We start from the raw sequence: 19,677 nt of genomic DNA, 5'->3' as shown, positions 1-19,677 counted from the left end.
TATCTACATACAATTCTATACCAAATATTGAAAATAATATAAATAACAAGTTTCACTATGGTAATAATGGTCTTGTCACTATACCCGAGGGTTCATATGAGATTGAAGATATAGAAAAATATATAAAGTCCCAGCTATCTAAAGAGTACAAGTTTACATTAAAAGCTAATAATAATACACTTAAAACCGAGCTGACTTGTCAGGAAAGTATAGATTTCAGTAAACCCGGCACAATAGGTAAGACGTTGGGTTTTAATAATAAAGTATACGAGGCGGATAAAACACACGTTTCCGAACTACCTGTCGATATTATCAGAGTTAATTCAATCAGAGTGGAATGTAACATAACACGTGGCTCGTTTATTGATGGCATCGAATCTCATGTAATACACGAGTTCTATCCAGCTGAGCCACCAGGGTATAAAATCATTGAGATCCCAAAGAATGTAATTTACTTGCCCGTCATCGCTCAAAGGATAAACAGCTTAACAGTTTCGTTAAGAGATCAAGACGGAAACTTGGTAAACTTTCGTGGAGAGAGAATATCAGTACGTTTACATCTAAGACGTACCAATGGGTCTTATCATATATAATCAGGGACCTGTAGTTTCAAAACGCATTACTACCAGAACACCCGGAGGGTTAACTAATAAGAATATAAACTTGCTGCGCTCTCTTGGCTTTAAAGTATTTCAAAATGGCTCTATTAGCAATCGAAAATGAAGCCTTGTATGATGACACTATTACCGGTATTGAATACCATACATATCAACCATACACTTCAACTACTCTAAACAATAACGATGAAATACGGATTCCAATTTTACAGCAAGATGTAATAACTCTACCGTTTGAGAGTTATATCATAATACATGGGAAAGTATCAGCAAAGAAAACAGCAGATGGTACAGAGCAAGATGTCCAGTTAATAAATAACGCAATGGCTTTCTTCTTTGAGGAAATCAGATATGAGATATGTGGAAAAGAAATTGACAGAACACGTAATGTGGGCCTCACTACAACTTTAAAGAATATCCTTTCAATACGTCAGGAGGAAATAAATCCCCTTAAAAATAGCTGCTGGCTAGGGCCTAGTAATACTGAAAAAGTTACCGAGTTTGTATATTCTATTCCTTTACGTCTACTACTGGGCATTGCCGAAGACTATAGAAAAGTTTTAATAAACATTAAACAGGAATTAGTGCTGTTGCGGTCGGCTACAGACATTAACGCTGTATGTTTAGCTTCACCCGGTACAGTTAAGGTGGATCTTACTAAAATATATTGGCGTATGCCTCATATTACAGTTAATGATACGGAAAAATTAAAACTATATAGGTATATTGAAAAGGACCCGGTAATTCACGTTCCGTTCCGTTCATGGGAGATTCACGAATTTCCCAATTTACCAGCTACTACTAATCTTTCTTGGCAGATTCGCACAACTAACCAGACAGAAAAACCTAGATTTGTTATCTTTGGACTACAGACAGGGCGAAAAGGTGACGTAACTAAAAACATGTCACAGTTTGATTCCTGTAAACTAAACGAAATTAAACTGTATTTGAATTCAAATTTCTATCCATACGATAACCTTCGGGGTAATGAATGTCTATTGTATGATATGTACACAAACTTTCAAAGAGCCTATTACAACAATACAACTAGCTCACCTATTTTGGACTTTAAAGAATTTAAGGAGAAATGTCCACTATACGTTATTGATTGTTCAAAACAAGACGATACAATTAAAACAGGACCTGTGGACGTTAGATTGGAAATTGAATTTAGAGAAAATGTTCCCGCTTCTACATGGGGATATTGCCTTATTATACACGACTGTCATATAACATATACACCTATAACCGGTGATGTGAGAAAAGTCTCCACATAAAGAGTTCACTTGTCAGTCTCTAACTAGTCTTCATACTAACAAGATGGGGAGCGCATACGGATGGGTTAAACTTGAGTTCTATACAAAAGACAATCTATTGATAAAATCACATTTTATAGACTGTTATAAATATCATACGGAAACATGTGTTTTTCAAGTACCTTTAGGGGCCTCCCGTATTATAGCTAAATGGCGTAAAGAATACGAAGATACTTCCTCTTCCTCTTCTGAGGATGGAGAAGAAGAAGAAGGTAGGGTGCAATTTCAGGATGAAACGGGGTGATTTAGAGTCAGTAGGCAAGATGAGTTCACAAGGTGAGGACGTAGTTACAGAGCATATACTCATCCCTAGAGAAAAAGAACCTATAAATGTAATAACCGGAATATTTTTAAAGTCAGTCTACTTTCTAGACTTTGACCTAACCAAGTGTCTGATCACCGGGATCTTTAAAAACAGAGATAATAGTCTCGGGGTTTTATTTAAAGGGAGAAAAGGTTTTGTATTTTGGTCCTATGACTCTTTCTGTCAACTCTGTGACAGGTTTAATGAAATAACTATCGCTTTATTAAGTAAAAGTCAATACATTATTAAACTTGATACTAAGGCCTCGATTAAAGTAACAAGTATCTTTGGACATCAGTATGCATGTATCTCTGATGGAGAACACTCTTTGACTCTAAACCTAAATGAGTGGCATCTACTGATAAAAAATATACCTATGATAAATCGTTCACTTTTGGAACTATTCTATCTAGAGGAGGATATCAGAGTTTGTATCGAGAAACTTTTATCAGACGCAGAGGATTTATCACATAAACTCCCCGACCCATATTTTGACCGTTTGTATGGTGAAACCTCACTATGGAAGCTGTAGTAGAGTTTCAAGGGTTTAAAGATAACGATAATTGTTTTATTGTAAAAGAGTTTGCTATTGTCGCTAAATCATATAGAACACATTTAATTTTTCAAAACCCTTATAGCTTCAATTTTCTTGATAGTAAAATGAAACGTACAGCAAGATGGTTAACTAAACGTTTCCATCACCTAAATTGGTATGATGGGGACATACCTTATGATTTGGACTTTATTAAAGATTTATGTAAACCCTTTACAGCCTTACATACAAAAGGTCTTGAGAAAGCTCAATTCCTCAGAGAATTGCTTGATAGTGTAATTGAAATTGAAGATGATATGTATATAGATAACAATAGTAGTGGTAATATAGTTTGCTTTTATCATAAAAATATATATAACAGTAACTGTGCTCTACGTTCTGCTGAGTACTACGCAAAAGAGTTACTCTAGGCTTAAAGTTTAGTGTCTGTATACTGTCACCTACTCAAAAAAGGCCGAGCTAAGCCGTTGTAAGTCCTAGAGCGGATGTATAGGTTGGCCTAATAAGCCGTAGAACACTGGTTTCCTATGATAGGCACAAAACCTAGTAAATTGAGTAGCTCAGATTTAGAAGAACCTGTGCTACTCCTTGGAACGGTTTAGTGTACTGTCACCTGCTCAAAAAGGCCGGGCTAAGCTATAGTAAGTCCTAGAGTAGATGCATGGGTTGGCCTAAAAACCATAAAACGCTGGTTTCCTATGATAGATACAGACCCCCAAGCCTAGTAAATTGAGAAGCCCAGATTTAGAAGAACCTGTGCTTCTCCTTGGAACGGTTTGATATACAACAAGCCTGTAGGAATAGCAGAACTTGGAGCCACCAAAAAAATCATAAAAAATAAAAAGTAAAAAAAAAAGATTAGTTTAGACCGTGGGGTAGGCCTACAGGGGATGATGCCCACGTAAAATATACATCAACGCGCTGAGACCCCTACCTCATGGGTGGTGTGGAAACGTGGGTCACCTAAGTAAAATTTTAAAAATTAATAACTTACCAATTTATCCACCTTCCACAGCCTCATGCTCACATCCTACGTTAAACTCTTGATACGGGCCAAAATGTGCTGCCACAAATTCTGCTGGTCCAAGCATATCACATCTATCAATCACATAAGCAGAGCATTAAAACAATATATATAATTAAACCTTACATAAAACAACACTAAGTTTAAAGATACATACCTGCAGCAAACATAGATTCCATCATCCCAAATCTGTATTAATATACAACAATATACATAGCGCCGACAGACAAAACACTCTCTAGCATCAGGCATCTTGTGAGGCTATAACTGATAGTGTAGCATAGGAGCTGGAGTGGGGAAAAGGATGTGGCAGTAACCTCAAGCATTTCCTCTCCCAACCGTATATATACAAGGTATATTTGCTGTTCAACAGTACAATCTGCTGAGATATTGCTTCTGCTGTACACTGAATAGATATTCTCTACATTCATCATCACTACAAGGTAAATATTACTACTATAATTTTAGTCCCCTTCACTAGAGATGTTTATATTAGTTACTTCCATATTGGTTGCAGAAAAATATTAGTTTTCATACTAGCCTGTTAATATCTATAAATTGAGTATATTAGTTTAAACCTGATTCTAATATAAGCTTTTGTTGCTAAATTCAGTTTATTATTTCAAGAAAGCCTGGGATATATATTACCTCTTGATCTAGCTTTCAGATCATTATTTTTACATCTTATTATTAAAAAATTCAAATTTTGTTCAAACAAATATTTGTTAATAATTTATAAATAAAATAAAGATTAATTCATATATACAAATTAAACTTTATTAGATGTTTTGCATTACACATGTCCTTACCAAAACAGTTTACCAATATTAGTATTGAAATATTTAATACTTTGATGTGAGTGTTGAAACAAAGCAATATTCTTTTTCATACATTGTCTGTTACTCCATAAAATTATTACTTTTGAATATCTCAAACCATCCCTACCCCTTACATATGATAATATGCTATGGTGATAACACTTTATTAAGCCATTAGAGATGAGTAACACAATCTTATGGACTTATTATGTGAGCTTATTCCTCAGACACAACTAAAAGACCTATAGTTTATGGTGAAATTCTAACCTTTTTTTACCTTGTCAAATTTTCAGGTCAATATTTACCCTACTAATTCAACTGTATGATTTTAGATGGATCTTTCTGCCAGACTAGAGTCATGTGAGGTGCTTTCATCCCCATTGAAGATTCCTGTTAAAGACCTTAAGGAGCCGGCCAGGATCAAAGGGGCAAAGAGAGTCAGCACACGGTTCGGGACTACAGTTATTGTCTTGGAAGTGACCACATCTTCTGGGGAGGAAAGAATCACCTTTCTACCATCGAGATTCACGTCCCTCCTCACTGATGAAGATCTACAGTTTTTCACAAACTCAAGAATTTATAGTATAAAATGTACTGGTATGCATGGGAATTCCCCTAATGTACGTATATACAAGCACTAACACCATAATGTGTTTATAGAATAAACGCTTATATCTTAATAACAGTGTTTTCAATTGCATATGCATCCTCAGAGTTTAAATAATTTTAACACTTAAAGTTGTCACTATAATTTTTAAACTTACAACAAAATAGTACTGCTTTTAAGTATTTAATTTTATCATAATATTTATGTTGAAACAATTTTTACATATACCTCAAGATATACTGTGGCAATGTACACCTTTTTAAAAGTTTTTATCATGGTTGGTATAGAATAACCTTAAATAACTATTAAAAACTTACCTGTTAATTGTAGACTGTCACTTGATACTAGCTGAGGTTTTCACTACAACAAAACACTATACAGAGACAACTAAGGTCTTATCAGAGTGTGATTTCCTATCTGGATTAAAAAATATATTATTTTGTTGATTTAACTTGTCTAGAGCATATTTAAACATCAATGATTCAGTCAAATAACCAGCTAACAATAGTTAGCTAGACACATGTGCTGCAATCTGGTAGAGAGTTTGTAAACTAATACCATCAACACTAGCACTTCAATATTATAAACTTGTTTAGGTTAAAAGTGAGGTTATGTTACAAGAGCACCTAACCTGTAGTTGGCTAGACACTAGTGCTGTAACCTAGTAGAGAATTTGTAAACTAATACCATCAACTCAGAGTAACATACTGTTAGTAATAAATTATTAAGTAAAAAGTGAGGTTATGTTACATATACAATATAATCAGTAGTTGGTAGCACTAGTGCTGTAACCCGGTAGAGAATTTGTAAACTAATACCTCAACTCAGAGTAACATACTGTTAGTAATAAATTATTAAGTAAAAAGTGAGGTTATGTTACATATACAAGAGATCAAACCTTCAGAACAAACAGTTAACTATAAAAAAAAAACACCCCAACCAGGAATGATTGGTGATTGGTAAGGATTAAACCTCTAAAACACCCACTACAATACAACACTATACAAAAAACAACCTAAGTAACTCGTTTAGCATAGATTAGATGTAAGTTTGACATATGATATTTAATAGCCATTACAAAGACCATTTTTATACTCAGTGGTAAACTTAAGCCTTCTTTCAGCTGTTTTTATATTTATTATACACTATATAAAATAACCTCCAACATTTACCATTATGATCAACAGTAAGGTTTAAGCATTATACACTATATAATGTGTTTTTTTTCCAGACCTACTAGGATAGGATTGAACCCATAAACCTCTATCATAGGTTAGATTCGAACCCATGAACCTCTAAACTAGATGATCAGCTGAAATAAACAGCTGTGCGTTAGGATTCTCCCACTATAATAGCATTAGTGGTTGGTTAGATTCGAACCCGTGAACCTCCAACCAATATTTACACACCCTGTATATGTAAGTTACAGAGATACACATATATAATATCAACATAACATGCTCAACGGTAAAGTTCCACTTAAGCATTATACACTATATAAAATGGTTTTTTTACAAATCCTACTAGGATAGGATTGAACCCGTGAACCTCTAAACTAGATCACGTGATCAGCTGAAATAAACAGTAGTGATTGGTTAGGATTGAACCCATAAACCTCTAGCATAGGTTAGGATTGAACCAGTAAACCTCAGTTACCATTAGTTAGATTCGAACCCGTGAACCTCTAGCATAGGTTAGGATTGAACCAGTAAACCTCAGTTACCATTAGTTAGATTCGAACCCATGAACCTCTAACATAGGTTAGATTCGAACAAACCATGTTAAAATCAAATCTCCAATACACACCCTGTATATGCAAGGTACAAGAGTAGGTATAGGTATAAGGTGTCATTTACCGATATAAAACTCCATACCCATAATTACTGTTGTGGCTCATATGGTAACGACTCCAACTACCAGCAAAAAGACCGGGGTTCGAAACCCGGTCAGGCCAACACTTTTTATCCATAATTTAATATTTAATACAAACACCTACTGCACGTGGTCAGCTGTGGTCAACTAATCAGCTGAGATCATCTCAAGGTCAAATTCCTGCCCGATCGCTGCCATGACTACTAATGACCTTTCTGTCATGACAGTAGCTGCTTAAATAGTATTTACTCTTTGTGCCTTTTTTACAGCCAAAATGGCGTGTTATTTTAAATCATGTTAACAACCCAGTGAGCCACGGTCTGTAATATAGATCACTTCAAATTATCTGTCAAGATAGGTACCATTTTAGGCCAGATATGTCTACATAAATAGTGTAAATTGTTTTATCCAGTTGCTGTAAACTTCTATTAATTTAGCAAAATATGGACACTGGGGGCAACGTGCCCTTCTGCACTTGTATAATTTTTCCAATGATTGAAAACCTGTATAACAATAATCTCGTGAACCTATGACGATCTGTATAATAATATGATAAAATATAAGCAAAAGTGGGGGAAAAGGCAGACAACAACCCGTACAGCAGATATAAGATAGTTCAATAAGAAATTATTGTAAGAGTTCTGTGATAAAAGGAATATCCACTCGTAATGGAATGTTATATTGCAAAACATGACATGATACAGAAGAAAATAAATGTTATAATCAGAAAATAGCATTGCAAATACTTCTTTTGGACAATTTAGTAACTACCAATAAATGTGTGTTGTTTAAAACACAATTGAAAATCAACAGCTGTTTCATGAAACAGTATTATCTACATGGCCAAAATGTAAACAAATGTGTCACGCTATCTTTAAAAGTTTCTGGGGCAGAGCCCTAAGGGAATTTACTTCGTGTTTCTTTTGATAACTCATCTACAGACCAAGGCCTTTCTTTGGAGACCTCTACCAAGTTTCTACGTCCAGCCGTTCTCTCAAATTAGTGGAGACAAAGTTTCCATTTAATTATTTAGATTTCCCCATGTTAATCTTAAGGGAGAAACCCCAACTTTGATGGAAGATCCTGCCCAAACTAATAAAGATTTCAAAAAACCAAAAACACTTTGCAAAACTACAGATCAGGGCCATTTTTTTGACGTTTTAATCATCAAAATCGGTCCAAAATTGTGGGAGGAGTTCTGTTTACAAAAATCGGCTTAGCGTATTATATATATAGATGTCAAGAGTGACTGTTAACGTGGTGACTGTTTTCCTATTTAAAAGGCGAAACTTATAATTTTACTCCAAAATATTTTCAATGAAACAGGTGCATTAGGAGTTTTTAATTTGGATCAATAGTTATCAATTAGTAACGGGCTCTAATTAACTCTAATTTTAAAGGCAGTCTTTCGATTTGGACCAGTCCACACAGGGCCGGATTTAGCATTTTTGCGCCCCTAGGCCCAAATAATTTTCCGCCCCCTAGTCTGGTCACAGTTACTTTCCTTCAAACCTTTATTAAAAACTATATCATGCCCATAGGCCTAAGTTAATTGCTTGAATACCACTTCTCGCCGGAATCATTGCCAGTTTTTTTTTATTGACTTGTTTAGCCGTAACAAAATGCTGTCTTAAACACTATTATCAATTTTATGCTTTTAATAAATGCTCACGTTTGTGGCCGTGGGACTAAACAAAACAACTTAAACCACCGAGAATTCCTGAAAAAAAACATGGCCATTTATTCCAATTCCAGGCCCAAAAACCTGAACTCCATACAGTACGTGATACCATAGATTAAACATAGGCTACTCCTTTAGTAGATTTGTCATAATTCGGATTAGCTGAAAACAATTCTTGTTATTTAAGGAGTATGTTTTATCTATGTTTAAACCTAGTTTATCCAAAATAAAACGATCTAATCATAAACAATAGGTCGTCTCCTGTTTACATTACAAGAAATTAAAACACACATCATAGAACTAACCCTAAAAAAAATAGAAACAAAATTACGTTAAAACTAACGTCTAGTATCACCAACATAAACTAGACATGTAAAAATTTTTAATTAACAATGTCATAAGAAGTCGACTTGAGCAATATTTAATCTATGGCCGTACTGCATCTAGGTTATATTTCCAAAGCAAAACAGAGCAATATTCCTGCCAACTATACCGATCCTTAGGTCTGAGGAGAAAATGACAGCTTTATGGTGCTTTGGAGGGTATTGAATGTTTCTAAAATCTAATGCAAACTGAGATTAATATTTTTTCGTTAAATTTAAACGTAAATTAATCGTTGTTTTAATATTCAACCTAACGTATTATATATTTTAATTTGATCCTGCAGATTGTTGTAAACTAATCAAAAGATTAGTTAATAACGTTTGTTTTGTGAAGTGAGGGTGGTAACAATGTCTAGCACGCTTGCGCCCCTAATCACTATGATCAGTAGTGCCGAGCCCGAGCCTGAGCCAGCCGAGCCAGCATAGTGGCCCAGTGCAATGGCAATATGATGCGTACCCCTTGGGCGCTCATCAACGTCAACATCCCTACAGCCTACTCCCGTATAACCAATGTTCGTTAGCAACTTTGTAACAAAATTGATGCGTAATTCTGAAAAATATTTTAAATTTCATAACAATAATGTCTTCTTATGAACTTCAGAAGTTTTTTTTATCATCTACGACTATTTATTTTTATTTTTAGATAGCCTATAAAAAAATTCCTCTTGGCCGTGCGCCCTCTGGGACCTTGCGCCCATAGGCCCGGGCCTACCGGGCCTATTGGGAAATCCGGCCCTGAGTCCACAAGCGCTCAAAGGAGTTGGAAGTCAAGCGAGTGACGAAATGACTATTGCGGTGCCTCACCTTCCACCTGAAGTCAACGACACCTTGACGACACACAGCTAAACGTAATGTGTTTCTTTATCAGTTAAATTGATTAATTTAACTTACTCTAAGCAAAATCCATGACACATATGCAACCATTAATACTACACTTTAAATAGATATTCTCTAGGTTACCTCCCGCTATCTCCGCGTCCCGCCACCTCCGATTTTCAGAGTGACCCTTATAATCCTCGATTACTACCTGAATTAAGACTTTCCGCGAGCGCGAAGCCCCTTTTAACCGTTTAACAATAACTTATATTCTAGTTATATAAACAAACAGTAAAGCACAAACCATAAAATTAACTCTAAAATAATAGAAACACAATTTCTTGGACACTAGCCACCAGTGTCGCCGGACATGAACTAGATATGGAAAACGAGCTTCAAAATTTACAATGAGTTGGGAAGTATACTTATATTGGTTAGTCTATGGTTAAATATTTAAGAAGTCAATTCTTTAACCCAATATTGGTATTTTATAAGTGTAAAAGAGGTGTCGGCTTGTTTGTATATTTGTTTGGCAGTGATAAACTCAGACACCAGATGAGACTAGGTACATAGGCTACATGTAGAATTTTTATAACAAGAATTATCATTACTAACAGACTGATAAGGTTTGTAAACTCAACTCTGTAGCAACATATTCAAGCTTATTACTAAAGGCTCAATGCACATGCATTTATAATTTTGGTTTGATTACAATTATTTAACTCAGAAAGGTTTGATCACTGTATTTTCGTGTATGGAGTGTTTATAAACCATCGATTCCATGATAACTTAGCTTAGCCCTGGGACCGTTTTAAGGGTACCCATGTTAGGGATTTTGAAAGAATTTTTTTGAAATACGCATTAAAAATAACTGTACTATTTTTTATCTTCAAAACTCAATTCAAAATCAATATTGACTATTTTGTTTAAGAATTGATAGTAAAATATCCAGTTAGTATAATTTCTTTGTTTGAAAAATATTTGTATGGTAAAATATTCTATAGAACTATGAGGTTATTTGATTTAGTCTATGATTTTGTCATTGGTTATAGGAAACAAGTAAGATTAGTTGATATGAGTAGACCACAGAGATAAGTAAGACCATTGATGTATATACAAATCGAATGCTCTGCTCCCGAGAACTGTTTCAGGGGTTTCAAATTATCGAATTTAAAATGCATAACGAACTGTTCTGAATTAAACACAATTTTAACTGACTACTCGATTCCCGTACGTATGACGGGCCAATAGCTTGTATATATTAAAACGTTACAGGGTTTTTTTATTTCACGATACTGAATCAACCACACGATTTTTGTGTCGAAAGAAAGATAATTTTGAGAACTAGGATATGTCGAAGGCATAATTTTAGTTTAGGGTTTCAGTTTTCTAGAAATTACGTTTTAATTTTAAAAAAGTCTAGCAGCCGACGCTAACCTTCTAGACTAAAGCTTTTGCTATAACTCCATTTGCTTAACGTAACAGGACGAGCGGGTGCTGAAGGTGAAGAGTACAGTATTTTACGGTACAGCAATACGGCATTTTAGCAATACGTAATAAAATAACTGTACTACGTTTTTAATTACAATCTCTTCTAGTATGTGATAGAAACAAATATAAATAAAATACACAAAATGTACAAATCTACTAAACAAAACCGGCAGTTGCTATCATATAAATTGTATCCATTTATCGGCGCTCTACATCGCCCTTTATTTTTATATATACAGTATATAGCAATTTAGTTCAAATTGCACATCTATCTATCTATCTATATATTAATAGGCAAGCATGTTTCTTTAAAACCTTTTTTCTCAGCTCGTGTGCATCGTAGGTAAAATCTACGCATACCGTTAGAAAGCTATTTTCCTCTAGGTGTGCAGAATCCCTTTATAAATTTAAATAGGCTCAAAGATAAGCACGAAAAATGAGTTTAAAAATTTGAAAAAATTAACATGGATCTTATGCGTTGCCATGGTAACGAAATAACAGCGAAATATAAACAGAAAATCAAAACAAATGGAAGAAACTCCAATCACATGTTTTATTTACAGTGTGGGGTGAAAATAGATAAGTAAGTACAGTACATTAGATATTTTTGGTCGAGTTTCGACCACTGGACGACCTCTCGTACTTATTTAATACGCAAGCAGATTTTTTGTGACAATTACTCCTCCGAAACTACTGAACCGATTGTCATGTTTTTGGTGTCATTGGAAAGAGCGTAGCGTGAAGTTGTGCAGGAAACTTTCTTTTTAGGGAAATAATGAGAGAGTGAGGCCCTGGAGTCCTTTAAAATTTCGTATTTCCCCATAAGGATAACATAGGAGATAATTTTTATTTACAGAAACATATGTTTGTTACTTGAACATAGTCAAAGTATACTACATAATAATTTCTGTGTATTATGACTGTTGATGTATACTACATTTCAATTTAAGTATTGTATACCTTAATGCTTATTCATAATGGATCTTACTACTTTATTTTAATTCTGGGAATAGTAAAAATTAGTTGAGATTAAGTAACCATGATTTAGAAAACTTTGCTATGATAATCTATGTATTTAAAATCACAAATCTTTGACATTATTTATTCATTTGAAACAAAACAGCTGATCGACAAATCAAACAAATCATCTACTTCATGTGAATAATGTTGTTACACAAAAATAGGTTATACAACCAATAACTTGATTCTTTTATACTTGTGGGTGTATTTTGAGTTTGCAGTTATGAAAGCACCAAGCCAAGTAACTTAAGCACTTTAATTAAAGATCAGCACTAATCTTACCCAGACCAATTGTGTTTTCTTCAAGCAACATCTTTATGACCCTCAAAATATGCCACATAGCAGGTTCTACATAGGCCTATTGGTTTGAAATGATAAAAAGTTTTGTTACGTGTATTTTTAAAAATCTTTAAAAATAGGTAACTACCCTATAACATACTTGAACACTTATTAATTTACTAAATAAAATACACATACAGCTAGAAAATGGTTGGACTGCTTCTCTTCTAAGGATTTATTATTACTGTTTTTAATTTTTGACGTTGAGCCAATATATAAGTAACACGATGAATTTTTTTTTTAATTCATATGTAATTTTGCGGGGCATTGAGCCGCACAGGTTCACTAGTTTATAAATAACGTGGGAAGCATGGGAATATTACCAAAACATGTTTGTAGCGTTTCTCTGGGGGTGATGAAGATTCTTATCTGAAGTGATCAAAATGTCGAGGTTTCTTAAGAGTCTAGCCTAGGAGGATTAAACATTAAGGAGAGGGCATGCGAATAGGGATATACATGTTGCGGTGAAGCCTAGTACCTAATAGTGGTGAAGCTTATGGCAGAACCGTTAAGGATTTAAAGTCAACGGTAGAACACTCGAGTGGCAAAAACCGTAGCTACCTATAATAAACATGGATGAGATTGGGAAACTTTTGCGTAGAATGTTTTCTGTGCTTTTACTAAAAAGCGAAATCTTTCTGCTATCGCATCCTCTGACGCCACAGTGCGTACGTAGAAGACCCTATCATTATTTTATAGTTATTTGATTTGTTTTTATGCAAATATTTTCAAATAGGTACTTCTACTTTTTTATGATTTGAGTATATGATTATGAACCACACAATCTATATTAACACAACTAGCTGTTACACACGGGCTTCACCCCGTTTGACTTCATAAGTATTAATAAAAATATTGGTTGGTTAAGTTAAACAGAAATTAGCAAAACATAATACAGTAATACAAACAAATAATAACACCTAAATTTAATAAGGTAATAAATTAAAATATTAACAAACAAATAAGTACAGCTGAGGTATTTTTAACATTACGTATATAAGTGTTCCCTTTAGAAAGGAATTGCGACCTTAAAGGGCTCAAGGGCTGTTATTTATTATTTATGGCATAATGGATAGTTTTGAGCAAGGTTTCTCGTAATGACAAACATTTTAAGTATATGGTTTATGGGGGTGTGACTTGTATTTTTCTCATGTGGGATTTATGGATAGTAGTAGGACAAAAAACATGAAGCCTTTTTAAAACCATATTAACTGGCCATCTTAGTACATATTATTTGTTCATTAATACATTCTTCCTCTTATGTAGGTTTCTAATATTCCGATTCCATAATATGAGTTATTAATTTTGTTTGCGTGATTTATGTACACCTATATAAATCTTTTAAATACTTCACTGCTATTTCAGTAACTTAATCTCTAAAATGACATTCTAACGGTCCTAATTGGTTGGCGTGTACGGTTGCCTTAAAAATATTATATTGTAATGCAGGTATCTAAAAATCCCCCCCCCCCACACACACACAAAACGGATCGGCGCGCGGTCGGGCTGGCTTCAACAAAACTAGAGCTTTTCCTCTATCCTCCTAAAATTTAATCCTCCTACATTCTAGCTGTGTTAAATTTGCTACTATAGTTCGGCCGCTTAGAAAGCGACCTCCTCCAGCATTAGTTTAGCATTAGCGCGCAAGTCGTTTTCTAAGCGGCCGAACTATACAGTCAAAATCATAAGGGCATTTGTTATTATTATTCAGTTTGTTTACGTAAATATTTCCTCAAAATCTTCATTATAACGAATCTTGAACTTTTTACTTTATCACTGTAATTTGGTAACTTTCTATGTAGTTCTGTTTGTACATCAGATGCATTTACCTATTATTGTTTTGTGTGTGCATTAGATCAATTATCATGGCTATGGAATAATCAATAATCAGTATCCTTAAGCATAAATGTCCTTTTTCCGAAAACTGTATTCATTGTGCACTTTTTCCTGATGCGAGTTCCTATCAACCATATACATTTTGCCATATAACTTGGTAATTAAGGGGACTGCCTCAATCATATTTATACTGACTATTCTACACATTGTATATTACCATTAGATTACCTCAAAATTGATGTGATAGGCTTAGGAAAAATATTGTGCACTTTTCCTGACGCAAATTCCTATCAACCAAATACATTTTGCCATATAACTTGGTAATTTACTGGACTGCCTCAATCATATTTAAACTGATTATTCTACACATTGTATATTACCATTAGAATACCTCAAAGTTGATGTGATGGACTTAGGAAAAAGATTGTGCACTTTTTCCTGATGCGAGTTCCTATCAACCATATACATTTTGCCATATAACTTGGCAATTTAGGGGACTGCCTGAATCATATTTATACTGACTATTCTACACATTGTATATTACCATTAGAATACCTCAAAGTTGATGTGATTGACTTAGGAAAAAGATTGTGCACTTTTTCCTGATGCGAGTTCCTATCAACCATATAGATTTTGCCATATAACTTCGTAATTCACTGGACTGCCTCAATCATATTTATACTGATTATTCTAAACATTGTATATTACCATTAGAATAGCTCAAAAATGATGTGATGGGCTTGGGAAAAAAGATTATGCACTTTTTATGTTCGGAGCTTTAATTGATCGCGTTATGTTAAGCCTAAGCTACGTATAATGTACAGTACGGTCTCAAATATGCCTTTTAAAATACGTCAATTAATTAGTTTTAACTTGTATACACGTTTTGTCAATGTATAATTGACATTATATAAATATAAAAACATCATTTCGCACCGTATTGTCATTGATTTGTGTTTCCGACATCCCTGCAAAACACGTTTGTGGCGTCCGCAGGCGTACCAACCCACATCTATTACAAACCGAAACTTTTCCTGACGCAAATTCCTATAAACCATATAGATTTTGCCTTATAGCTTCGTAATTCACTGGACTGCCGCAATCATATTTACCCTGAGTATTCTACACATTGTATATTACCATTAGAATACCTCAAAGTTGATGTGATGGGCTCAGGAAAAAGATAGTGCACTTTTCCTGATGCGAGTTCCTATCAACCATATACATTTTGCCATATAACTTCGTAATTTACAGGACTGCCGCAATCATACTCATACTGATTATTCTACACATTGTATATTACCATTAGAATACCTCAAAGTTGATGTGATGGGCTTAGGAAAAAGATTGTGCACTTTTCCTGATGCGAGTTCCTATCAACCATATACATTTTGCCATATAACTTCGTAATTTACAGGACTGCCGCAATCATACTCATACTGATTATTCTACACATTGTATATTACCATTAGAATACCTCAAAGTTGATGTGATGGGCTTAGGAAAAATATTGTGCACTTTTCCTGACGCAAATTCCTATCAACCATATAGATTTTGCCATATAACTTCGTAATTTACTAGACTGCCGCAATCATACTCATACTGATTATTCTACACATTGTATATTACCATTAGAATACCTCAAAGTTGATGTGATGGGCTTAGGAAAAAGATTGTGCACTTTTCCTGATGCGAGTTCCTATCAACCATATACATTTTGCCATATAACTTCGTAATTCACTGGACTGCCGCAATCATATTTATACTGAGTATTCTACACATTGTATATTACCATTAGAATACCTCAAAGTTGATGTGATGGACTTAGGAAAAAGATTGTGCACTTTTCCTGATGCGAGTTAATATCAACCATATACATTTTGCCATATAACTTCGTAATTCACTGGACTGCCTCAATCATATTTATACTGAGTGTTCTACACATTGTATATTACCATTAGAACACCTCAAAGTTGATGTGATGGGCTCAGGAAAAAGATTGTGCACTTTTCCTGATGCGAGTTCCTACCAACCATATACATTTTGCCATATAACTTCGTAATTCACTGGACTGCCGCAATCATATTTATACTGAGTATTCTGCACATTGTATATTACCATTAGATTACCTCAAAGTTGATGTGATGGGCTCAGGAAAAAGATTGTTTCCTTTTCCTGATGCGAGTTTCTATCAACCATATACATTTTGCCATATAACTTCGTAATTTACTGGACTGCCGCAATCATATTTATACTGAGTATTCTGCACATTGTATATTACCATTAGAATACCTCAAAGTTGATGTGATGGGCTCAGGAAAAAGATTGTGCACTTTTCCTGATGCGAGTTTCTATCAACCATATACATTTTGCCATATAACTTCGTAATTTACTGGACTGCCTCAATCATATTTATACTGAGTATTCTACACATTGTACATTACCATTAGAATACCTCAAAGTTGATGTGATGGGCTTAGGAAAAAGATTGTGCACTTTTTCCTGATACGAGTTACTATCAACCATATACATTTTGCCTTATAGCTTCGTAATTCACTGGACTGCCTCAATCATATTTATACTGAGTATTCTACGCATTGTATATTACCATTAGAATAGCTCAAAGTTGATGTGATGGGCTTGGGAAAAAAGATTATGCACTTTTTATGTTCGGAGTTTTAATTGATCGCGTTATGTTAAGCCATAGCTACGTATAATGTACACTACGGTCTCAAATATGCCTTTTAAAATACGTCAATTAATTAGTTTTAACTTGTATACACGTTTTATCAATGTATAATTGACATTATATAAATATAAAAACATCATTTCGCACCGTATTGTCATTGATTTGTGTTTCCGACATCCCTGCAAAACACGTTTGTGGCGTCCGCAGGAGTACCAACCCACATCTATTACAAACCGAAAAAGCGCCGATGAAAAGAGCCGCTAACTTCACGACGGTCACAGACCATGCAAAATAAACACTACTAAATGGTAAAGTGATGACTCACAGCTGATCACATTCTTACTACTTCACTTCCCATCTCATCCATGGCCGTAAAATTACGACGGTGAGAACAAAGCAGATACAGTTAGAGGCAGCTGGCAAGGCAAAGACAGAGAATAACGAAGTACCAAGTACCATGGAAGTACGTAGAATTTATACTCAATGGTAGAAGGTAGAAGGTGCAGAAATTTGTTGAGATAGTGTGAGATGTTTTATTTGACATCATAGTTAAACCATAGATAAAACATACACAGATTTAAAATAATTCCCCTTAATTTTTTTTTAATTTTTAGGTTTATTTTACCAAGTTATTGTTAGATGTATTGTGAAGTATGAAGAACTTAAATTTTGATTAAGCAGCCAAATAAGGACTATCACGGACAAGTCATTGTGACCCATGTGATATTTTATTGTTGTATGTATTGCTGCAAAATAATTTGTTATAAATAAATTATATAGATTTCTCTCTCCCTCTCTCCCCCTCTCCCCCCCCTCTTGGCCTTTTCTAATTATTTAAAACAATGATTAAGTAGTATTTAACTAATCGTTGTTAATTGGCTTGGCTGCAAAGGCTCCATCCTACCATTGCCTTTGAATATTATAATAATAGATTATTCACCATTTTTTTGTCAAAACTGAAACGTTTTTCAAGTGTGGTTCACGCTGGTGACTAGTTGACTTTATGTTTCAAGAGTGTGCTAAGGTATTTAACCAATGTTTTCATTGTATTTTCAAATTTATTTTCTACGGTTTGAACCATATCTTGACCTTTTTCAGAGTAATTTGGACTATGGTATCATAGAGGTTTATTCAATGACGGTATACTGTACCATAGACTAACAAACACAAGTAACTTCCCATCCCATTGTAAATTTTGAAGCTCGTTTTTCGTGTTTAATTCATGTCCGGGTGAGGGGTGCACAGGTGGCTACAATATTATAGCGTCGACGAGATTTTGTTTCTATTATTTTAGAGTCAATTTCATGTGTTTTACCATTGATAAAACATACTCCTCAAGGAGTACATATACATACTCCTTGAGGAGTATGTTTTATCGATGGTTTTACTGTTTGGTTATATAACTAGAGGACGAGTTATGGTTTATGAGTTTATCGTTTTATTTGGTTTAAATGACTGAAATAACAAGAAACAAATTGTTAACAAAGCACGACCTCTAGTGCACCGGAAAGAACTAACGATAAAATTGGCATCAGCCATGGCCACCTTTAACTCCAGGCCGCGGCCTTGTAGAATTGCTGGCAACGTCGCAAGTAGGGTTAGTTTAGTGTCAGACGTCCCTTAAGACAACATGGCAGACAGGTGACACCAGCTCATTAAATCACACTTTAATGATTAAAATTTAAATTTATGAACACGAATTTATTAAAATATTGAAAATAAAACATATTGAATTAAAAACAAAAATATTCTGTATACCTAATCAAACATATTTTGTAAAATGGCGATTGCCGTATGTGCGAATAAATAAATAAAACCGAAACAATAACAATTGAAAAACTATATCTTTACATTTAAAGCGTAGTCCAGTAAACAAGCTTTCTTAAATACACAAAATATACTAGCTGCTTCCAAACAAAATAGCTGTTACAACCCTAATTAGAGACGTTGCCAATTCGAAGGCCGTGGCCTGGAGTTAAAGGCGGCCGTGCTTCAGCTGATCCATAAGGATGGGGAATCTTCTAAGGGAGTATGTTTTATTTATGACTGTACTCAGTTTTTACTGTATCTATTCTCTCCTCATATTTTATAAGGTTCAACAACATAATCTTGTTTGACAAGAGGGGTTGTTTGTTATTCATATTGAAGAGTATTAAGAGTACTAGTAGATTTCACGCAGTTAGAACAACAATATAGACATATACAAATACATGTCCTTTCTAGCTACTGTATTCAGTGCCAGAATAGTTACTTGTGGCCCTAGGCCAAATTAACCACCCCTAGTGACACAATCTATTCCAACTTTGTGGGT

Source organism: Macrosteles quadrilineatus, unplaced genomic scaffold (genome assembly GCF_028750875.1).
Source record: "Macrosteles quadrilineatus isolate MER2022 unplaced genomic scaffold, UCM_ALF_1.0 Scaffold_5__1_contigs__length_97177068, whole genome shotgun sequence".
NCBI classification, from domain to species: domain Eukaryota; kingdom Metazoa; phylum Arthropoda; class Insecta; order Hemiptera; family Cicadellidae; genus Macrosteles; species Macrosteles quadrilineatus.
The sequence above is the reverse complement of the archived record's forward strand: the minus strand, read 5'-3'. Positions refer to the sequence as shown.